Raw genomic sequence first — 8,789 nt, forward strand, 5'->3', positions numbered from 1 at the left:
TGGGGAGTGAGGCTGGACCCAGAGCAGTGGCGGGAGGTGGGGAGTGAGGCTGGACCCGGAGCAGTGGTGGGAGGTGGGGAGTGAGGCTGGACCTGGAGCAGTGGGGGGGCAGACCCAGAGCAGTGGGACGAGAGGGGGAGCAGGGCCACCCCCAGAGCGGTGGGGCGAGGGCGGGGAGCGGGGCCAGACCTGGAGCAGTACGAGAGTGGGGTTGGACCCAGAGTGGTGTGGGAAGTGGGGCTGGACCCAGAGTGGCTGGGAGGGGGTGTGGAGCAGGGATGGACCTAAAGCAGTGGCAGTGGAAGGTCACGAGGCTGGACACAGGACTCCATCCCCACCCCACATTATTGTTGACGGGCATTTTGCTAGTATCCATCCATCCATCCATCCATCCATCCATCCATCCATCCATCCCCTGTATGTACACATACGAGGTCTAGTCAGATATCTCATGGCTCCATATGTGGCTGACAAGCTCAACTCAAGCGTGACACAGCTTGTTCCAAGTTTCACAGATCCCCAGGTTATCTAAGTTGGAGTCCAAGTTTAGAGCACGCTGCTTGCTTCTCTCTCGCTTTGCTTCTGTCCTCTGAATCAAAACCGCTCCACGTTGAGCTGCACCCCGTGCCAGATGTTCCCTCCAGATTGGACGGGATTCTGCGTGCTCCTCCTGGCTTTCTACGTTGATGTTGAATGACTTCATCTAATTTTTGCCCACATTGTGGTACTGCCATAGCAGGTAATCCCACTTTCTAGAGCTGCCTAGAATCTCGCTGCACAAAATATTCTTGTATATGATATACAAAATATATGTATATATACAGTATATAAATAAATACGAGTATAATATCTTATATATATTCTATGATATAGAATAAACTAAAATGCTAAAATAGGAAGTCACAGCAAAACCAACCACCCCCCAAACTCCTAAAATTCACAAACAATCCACCCCACCCCACCCCATCCCCCACCCCACTCCCTTGCCTCTAAGGACAGTGTCCCCCCAACTCACCCTAACCTCACTTCCCAACCCCCATTCACTACCTCCATAAAAGAAACCAACAGTTTCCCTCTGCCCATATTCCCTCTTATGCCTACCCACTCCCATTCCCTTGCCTCACAGCCAGGGGAGTCACCCCATCCCTTACTGTCCTTCCCTTGCCTATCTATACCTCCTTCTCCTTCAGGAGGTCATAGCTATCCCCAAAACCCACTCATCTTCCCACTCCCCCAAGGAAACACACTGTTCAATGTAACCGAATTGTACTTAGGCATCTAGTAAGTGACAGTCCATAGGTGGATCCAGTCCATATTGTCTGAAACCTTGAAAGCCTACAAGGAAAAGACAGGAAACACAATGAGCAAGTCCCATATCTATGATCTAACAAAATATAACACACTTGTGTATGTACCTAAGAGACTAATGATCTGTTACCAACTTAATTGCATTTTTAGCATCTAGGTCATTCCATAGTCTGGCATAATTGCCCATTCAGAATGTGTTTAAAAGCCACGTCCCTGATGCTGAGCTCAATGGACAATAAACACAGGCGCAGGCAAAACAAATGACGTGACTTTACGTTCATAAACACCAGCTCTATTGATGTGGCAACCTGTAAAAGCACCACCATTCGAGAACACGGGCCGCTGTGTGCAAATGCTTCACTTTTTAATGCTAGAAGAGAGAGAAAGTAATGCAAAAATCTAGAACTCTTGGTTCAAAGATGATACCTTTTATTAGACCAACTGAGAAATTGCACACAAAAAAAGAGAGAAAGGATGCGCTCAGGATTACATTCCCCCCAGCAACATTGAACGGCCCCCCTCCTATTTTGGGTTCAGTCTCCTCTGACCTCTGCATCCACGAGCAGTTGTGTAGAGTCAAACCTAGCTTACAGAGTTCTTGTACTGGTATAGCTATGTTGGTTATAAATGGGATTGCTTCTCAATATAGCCACAAGGTTATAACTATACTGTGAGCACAGGTACACCGCTATACAGATGGCCCTATACCAGTACACCTTATTTCTCTTTCTGAGATTGGAAGAACTAAACTAAAGAGAGGTAGTTAGCTGTGTTAGTCTACAGTCAGACAGAAGGCAGGATAGGGGGACACTTTCTAAACAAACTCATTCATGAGTTAATCTATAACAGTGATCTTCAACCAGGTGTTAGGGCACCCTGGGGTGCTGCCAGATGGTTTGAAGGACGCCCCGAGGTGTGAGGAGATAAGCCAATAAGCTAAGCAGATAAGCCCGGTTTAGGCTTGTCCCTGCCAGGATGATCCCGCACCCCTATTGCGTAGCCCCTGCTTAAGGAAGCAAGTATTACCATATATAATGAGGAACTAATTGTACCTTCTGAACAACCAAGCTAGCAGAAGTACTTATGTACCACCAACATTTCTCTCACGTTAAGGGGATTGTATTGCTTTAAATATACTAATAAAAGCCTTACAACTTTTCTGTGCAGACATCCCCTAAAAATTACAGATAAATACTATAGCTTGGTGGTTTTCAACCTTTTTAAATTTGTGAACCCCGAAAAAATTTTGAATAAAGGTGCGGACCCTTTTCATAGATTCATAGTCACTGAGGCAGGACAAGACCTCGGAAGATCATCGAGTCCAGCCCCCTTTGGAAATTTTGAATGGAGGTGCGGATAGGGTGGCCACCGAGGCATCCCCAGAATACAGGACTTCCCCTCGGTAAGGGGTGGGCCCCCGTGGCCAATCAGTGGTGAGGGGTGGGGCTTCTGCCTGCTCAGCCAATCATCAGCAAAGGATGAGGCCACCACAAAAAGGCCATGTCCCTCCCTCCCTAGCTGGGAGCCCTTCTTCTCCTGGCTGTGCACTACCGTACTTCTAGGCACAACCAATGGAATCACAGGAACAAAGGATTGACGTGTATTTCCACCAATGAACTGAAAAGCAGGACTTTTTGCAGTCCGTTCCTCATTTAGAAATGGACGGGGGACAAAGGGTTTAAAAACAGGACAGCCCGGTATAAAACAGGAGCACCAACTGGAATGTTTATCGGGCATTAAATGTGAATACGCACTAGACGTTATGCCTTTACATTTGAAACGGAGAAAGTCTGGACTCAGCTGAGTTGTCTCAACTGCATTTACACTTGTGCAGGATAGAAAGATCAGCATAATTTACAAAACTTTTATCTCTTGGGAACAAAATCAGATCTGAGACCTTGTGTTTTGCCAAGAGACTTAGAAATATTTGCAACTGCTGCTAACCGTGTAGCTGTTGCCACAGGTGTTGATCATTTAGCCCCATACTGACCCAGACCCTGCTGGTCCAGAAACAACTGCCAAATAAAATGTTTTAAAAAATACATGTGGTCTCTGCTAAGAAGTCTGAAAGTATCCAGATCATAAATTTGTCATAGAGGGTGGCACTGCTTATTTATTTGCAGATTTTTTTGGTGTTTTTTTTTTTCTTTCGCTAGCTGCAGAGACAGAAAATACAAAGATTATTGGTATCTAGTGATATGTTTATGGACCTTAAAAACAGCTGGAAAGACAGAGGGCCATGATATTTCCATTGCATTAGTGACATACCAGTGTGTAACTGGTGGAGGAGGCTGACACCTGAGTTTACAATCAAAATTGAAACCAGGAAAAAAACCCAATTAGGAAATGTCATCTGTAACAACAAAGGAGCAAATAACTTTGCTGTCGTCACAGTTGCAGCTGTGAAAAATGTTCTTAACAAGGCTCAAAGGCAGCAAAACTCACCTGGGCTTGGGGTTTGGGATGAAGATAAAACTCTGATTAGAGACACCGAAAAGCTTTTCCAGGTTCACCAAGCCTTGATGAAGTGCGAAGTTGGCTTCCGTCCCGCTTTCAGATGCAGGCAACAGCCAGGCGAAACACAATGTTTAGACCAAAAATCAAGCAAGATTTGGTTGTTTGGACTGAGCTCCTCTTCTAGTTTTCAGTTTAATTTGAACCCCAGACTCCAAGGGCGCATGGACTGGAATTGAATGGGGGGGAAAAATCTGGTTTTCATGGTCCCCTGACTCCCGACCGCTGCGTTTTGCACAGTCTGATCTTGACTGAATGAAATGCTTTCTCTCCTGGCACCGCTGCGGTTGTAAAAGATATTGACAGTGACAGTGTAAATAGATTCACAGCTGGATCCAAAACAGGGCCCGATCTGCCTCCAGCAGGACTCAGGCAGACTGTAGGTGCCTCTGTCCAACAGTGTGAAACAAAAACCACCCACTCAGCAGCTGCCCAGCCTTGGAGGAGCCAAACTCACTGCTTTTCTTTTCATAGTTGTGCTTCCCTTCTCATAGTTTCATAGGTTTCATAGTTTCATAGATGTTAGGGGCTGGAAGGGACCTTACACGTCGTCGGGTCCAGCCCCTTGCCCCTCTGTGCATGCACAGGACTGTCTCCGCACGAGCAGCTTGGTGTAAACTCCTGCCTAAACCCCACGGGGACCCAGCAAGCAGGTGGAGCAATGCCTAAGTCCTGTGAGGAGCCTGATCTGGGAGTTGTGCTCTCAACACACCTAATGCACGCTGACAGCACTGAGTTCAGCACAAAGCACAGCCACCGCAGCTGCTTTCTCCCATAAGCACCGGAGATGGCGGTGGTTCGCTTCTGGCCTGGTTGTAAAAGGAGCGGGGCTTTGGATTCTGCTCTGGGGGTCAGCCACCTAAATGTTAGCTGCTGAAATGCTTGATCTATAGGCAGCGAGGCCTTTCCATGGCTTTCGCCCCATTTTCCCCAGCCACGCTCGAGTTACCTTAATATAAGAAGAAAAGACAGTTCGAAAAAAAGTCAGGTTTTCTTGCTGGCTCTGCCATCGACCTCCTGTGAGACTGATAGTTAACTCATGAAACAGCTCTACTCCGTCTCTGTAAACGGGGACAATGGTGATGATAATAATAAGAAGAATACAACGTCGGTGGGAGACTGACGGGCTGTTTGCGAAGTGCACGAGAACATCACTTTCTTAAAGTATCTAGATAGGAAATGGATGGCTTTCACCATTTTCAGGTTTATCTGGAATGGATCCTAATCCATCCGTTTTTAGGAATGGATTCCATTCCTAAAAACCGTAATTTGTAGAAATCACGGGCACAGGGATCTTATGAGGCCATCTAATCCATCTCCCCTACACCGAGACAGGATCAAATCAGTCTAGACCGTCCCCGAGAGTTTAACCCAGTGATTCTCAAACGTTTCAGGCGCGAGGCGCCCCGCAGTCCACTCGAAATACCCGCTCAGAAAATGTCAGCTTTTAGTTTTCACTTATTTTTTGATGACTGAAAAAATACTAGAGCAAGTCTTCCTTTGCAAAGAACTCAGAAAGCCCACAAAAGCTCAGCAAGTTTTGAACTTTATGGATTATTTGAAATCTCTGGGGTTAAACGCACTGGGTCCCTGGTTGAGAACCACTTGGTTTAACCTGGTCCTAAAAACCTCCAGTGAAGGAGATGCTACAGTTTCTTTATCAGCTGGAAAGGAGGTAAGAAAATTGCCTTTTAAGTGCGATCTAGGAGTTGGGTTTCCAGTGTTGTGTGCGTACGCCACAGTCAAACCTCACCTATGGTGCTTGACCTTTAAAATAGCAAAAGAGACCCAGCAGTGGTATAAACTAGCAAGTTTGAACAGGCCGATGTACATGAATGGGGACTGACGGAGTTGAACTGAAAAGCTTTCTAGCACTAAAGAACAGCAAACAACCGCCAAGAAGAAAGGATGTGTCAATTATGCTCTTTAGTTAACATAACTAATACATCTTTGTCCCGTCGCCAAGTCTGCAAAGGGTTGCTACTTCCTGTTGGCCAAAGTCGTCAAGTTTTCTTCTTGGTGCACGTTTCAACGGGGGATGTGTGTGGCTAGTATTTCTCCAGGAGCCATCTTCACTATCGCTCCTGACTTTTAAACCACTTCTACTGGAAAGTTTAGTTGCATTTTTAGGCACCGACATACCTTTAGCATAGTCTCCCTGATGTCCGTACAGCAGATGCACGAATCAGGAAGCCATACACCACATAGTGTTTTGCAGAATCAACCCCCGAGAAACAAGCAGCTAATTAACTTCAGCTGCATCTGTCAAACCCTCCCGGACACACGCGCAGAAAAGAGGCGCTTGCTCTTTTTTTTTCTAGCCCTGTAACGCGTATCTTCTCGCAAGGAAGGCTCTTTCTCAGTCGATGTGTGCGTCTTGTTTTTGTTTTCCATCCGTTCACACGTTATTTAACTTTTGACTTGGACACAGCAGGTAAAAGCATTTAACGGCCCAAAGCAACTTGGCTGCTTGTTCGAACGGAGCTGAGAAGAAAGGGGGCGGAAAAGACTGCAGCGCTCCTGCGATTTGGGTTTGAAAATGTCATGTTTGCAGAACTGCATTTTTCTAACGTGAGAGGGGAAAGCGAAGAAGAAAAAGTGCATTCCACAAGGACAGGGTCACATTTTCCAGGATTATAACATGCTCTCTACTTTCACTTTTAAAACGTGCCTTTTCTTCTAAACAGGAAAGGCCAATAACAAGCGTTTTGCAGCACCCTTACTGCTGCGCTCATGGGATCCATCTGTCAGGAAGCACAGTCGGCATATCTTACCCAGCAGAAAGATGCCCGTGTCACAACGGGAACTGCACAAATCCACCTAAGGGCATTCTTGTTGGCAGCGCTTAGTTAGTCAATAAGGTGCACAGCTATCCTAATTTCTGCCTGATGTCAAACTAACACGGCTAACTGCCTCTCCGTGCTTACAGAGACAATAAAAACTGAGCCTGAGTCAGAGAAGAGCTACCAGGATGAGTCAAGGGCTAGACAGCCTGCCAGAGCGAGGTATTTAAATCACTCAAACTATCTAGCTTATGCAAGAGAGGGCTCATCTTTATGAGGAATAGGAGACACCAAAGTCTAGCTGTCAGATGCATAGCTTCAAAAGGCTGGACTTTCCAGTTCGATAAACCAAAACTGAAAATAAGATGTCATTTTTTTCCCAGACTGGTGAGTGGAATAACGTGTCAGTTGTGTGTCGTCTCCAGCGTTCGAAACCTTTACAGTGAGATTGCGCTCACCCGTGATGTAGCTCAACTATTGGTGTCGGTGCAGGAATCATTGGGTAAAGGTGATGGATCGGTGTTATTCGCAGGTTCACCCAAGTTTAGGGCTGGAAGGGACCTTGTGAGATCCTTGGGTCTGGGCAGGGGTCAAATCACCCCAGCAAGGTCTCCGCTTGAAGATCTCCAGGCCTGCACTGCCCACGCTACAGTCTGGTCACATGAACCGTGAAAAAGTTTTTCCTTATATCCAGTCCGAAACCTTCTAGGAGTTTATGACCATTGCTCCCAGTTTTCCCCTGGGGCGCTTTGGTGAATAGTTGCTTGCCCAGCCCCTGCTGCTCTCCTCTGATATATTTGTAAGCTGCCACCAAATCCCCGCAAAGTCTTCGCTTTTCTAGGCTGAACGGTGCCATATGCAGCAGTTCACACTGTAAGCTCCCAAATGATCCCTTGTAGCATGAAAACCCAGGAGGAAAAAAAAAAAAGACTACGAAAAAATTTCAGACCAAAGCAGCAAGGCCTTTGCATGCCAGGAGGCTTCGAGGGTGTTGAAGTAACATTGGCAGCCTGTATGGGAGGGAATTTCATTCATGCAGAACAAGCTGCCGTCCGACCCAGGAAGGTTGTCCCACCAGCTCAGAAAACAAGGCAGTGTGATGACAGCTACCTGTCCTTTGGACCGAAGCAGGCTGTCTTGTCCAGGGCTGGCAGCTTTTACCAGCGTTACGTGGGGTTTTTTTTTTCTTTAAAGGAAAACGACTAAACTCTGCTCTAACTTCTTCTTGCACAGACGCACATGAGTTAAATCTGAATGTCGCAAAGGCGGCAAATGACCCAGTCTCTGTGGAGGTGAAGTCACCCAGCAGCACGCCCAGGTACTCTGCATCCAGCAGAAATGCACTACCAAAAAGGGTCGACCGTGCTTGAAAAAGGCAAAAGTTCCCATGAAATCCTGCCCTCAGCGGGTTTTTATTATTACCGTAACTATAAAAGCATTGCTTGTGGTCTCTTTTTTAAAACGCTGCCCATCTTCCTTCAGGAAGCTCTATTTTAGCTCAGTTGCACATGGCTGAACTCCACTGATGCTTCCCCCTTCTGCAAATGCTGCCGGGCTGCTGGGATCAATCAAATTATTCTCCATCTGTAAGATCCATATTCATCCCCTGAGTTATGAGACCACATGTAAGGTATAAATATTTACGTGACACTATTTACTCAGGAAGTATGTACATAAGTAATTTGTTTGAAGGGAGAAAGCCCAGTTCTGATGGCTTTTACATTGCCTTCTCCCCCCTCCCCAAAAAAACATGTGTGTGCATATACATGAAAGTAGGAAAGGACGCTGTGTGTTAGTTTGATGTTGTACATGCACCCGTATAAATGTGGTCGCAGGCCGCATTGGTCTGGGTAGACTCCTCTAAGCATGCCAGCCAGAGCTGGGGCTCCCTCTCAAAGGTTACATGGTATGAAGTTTGCTAGGAAATGAAGCCTGTGATTTCCAAAGCTGCCAAACGTTAGAAAGGAGCATCCACCGAAGTCCAGACGGGTTTTCCCTGGGAATGGCATGCACAATCTTGCCCTTAAAGCCGACCTGCTGCTAATCAGCGGGGCCTGCAGAGCAACCCAGAAGGGTGTTGACAGGGACGAGGAGGACGGACAGACTGCAATGCCTGGCCTGGTGGCTTTGCCTTTGGGCAGGTGTATTTTCCTCACAGCTTGGAAAGACAGCCACTTGAGAGAG

At 46.7% G+C, this 8,789-nt stretch overlaps 1 protein-coding gene across 1 annotated transcript in view; it reads right to left on the minus strand.

Moving 5' to 3' along the window:
* Positions 1-1,096: 1,096 nt before the first annotated feature.
* The window catches only part of LOC132248682 (uncharacterized), a 9,036-nt gene continuing 1,343 nt past the window's right edge, over positions 1,097-8,789 (minus strand). Inside the window, exons 1-2 of the mRNA XM_059722586.1 lie at positions 3,754-8,789; positions 1,097-1,335 (exon numbers count right to left, since the gene is read on the minus strand). The exon at positions 3,754-8,789 is cut by the window's right edge and continues 1,343 nt beyond it. The gene's annotated coding sequence lies outside the window, so the exon portion shown is untranslated. The remainder of the gene's footprint in view (positions 1,336-3,753) is intronic.

The sequence above is a fragment of the Alligator mississippiensis genome, chromosome 1 (genome assembly GCF_030867095.1).
Source record: "Alligator mississippiensis isolate rAllMis1 chromosome 1, rAllMis1, whole genome shotgun sequence".
Taxonomy (NCBI): domain Eukaryota; kingdom Metazoa; phylum Chordata; order Crocodylia; family Alligatoridae; genus Alligator; species Alligator mississippiensis.